The sequence below is a fragment of the Penaeus chinensis genome, chromosome 8 (genome assembly GCF_019202785.1).
Source record: "Penaeus chinensis breed Huanghai No. 1 chromosome 8, ASM1920278v2, whole genome shotgun sequence".
Classification (NCBI taxonomy): Eukaryota; Metazoa; Arthropoda; class Malacostraca; order Decapoda; family Penaeidae; genus Penaeus; species Penaeus chinensis.
The window spans coordinates 19513634-19514698 of record NC_061826.1 but is presented as its reverse complement, the minus strand read 5'-3'; positions in this window follow the sequence as shown (position 1 = coordinate 19514698).

Below are 1065 nucleotides of genomic sequence, written 5' to 3'. Positions count from 1 at the left end.
ATATATATATATATATATATATATATACGCACACACACGCACACACACGCGCACACACACACACACACACACACACACACACACACACACACACACACACACACACACATATACATATATATACACATATATGAGTGACTTCACTTCACTCCCCCCACATTTCCTGCAGCTGATGCGCCATGCCACGTTTCTGATGGACGCTCACTGCTTGTGCCCGAGGATGACCCAGTCTTAGTTCGGCCTCAGCAACCAACGTGACCAGGTCGTCACCAGCCTCCGGGTGACCGTTAACTAGAAGCTCCCCCATGTGGTGTGGGAGGCTTCAGTCTTAGGAGCCAAGAAAAATGAGGGGGGCCCCGTTCGTTCCTCGAAAAGGGGGTGAGTTGACCAAACTGAAGACTCAGAACCCACACGACCTCACAAGCCAACTATCCCGGAGATGCAGGCCTACCAGGAGCGTGATCAATGCGAAGATGATACATGATAAATAAAGTACAAAATCCTAAAATGAACAAAGAGAACCATGCAGAAAACACCAAAGTAAAAGTAAGTTGAATACTTAGAAGTGACAATGCCAGAAGGACTTAAGAATTACGAAAATATGCATGCCAGAAGGACAGAAACAATACAAATACTAACATCTAAACTTAAACAAGTAAAAGGTAAAATGAGGAAAAAGTAAAAGCTCATGCTTTACCCTTTTAGGGTAAAGCATGAATAAAAGTAACGAGTAAAAGGATAAGCTAAAAGTGAGTAAAATTCAGAGTAAGCACTAAATCGAAGTCAAAGGGGAACACATGGTTCACAGTAACACGCAATGTAAAGGAATAAAACACGTCCAGCATAGATACACCTAGGCAAGTAAAATGGGGCAGTGCAACTTTGTTTCCAGCATTCACGGTGTAAATCCAGAAAGGTAAATCCAAAGGACAGAGTATCATTAACTTAACAAAATCATCGAGATTACATTAACTCCCGTGGACGGGAGCGTAACACATAAAACAATAAAATAATTAATAGGGAATGTTATATTAAAGTAAAATATAAAAAATAATAAAACCATAA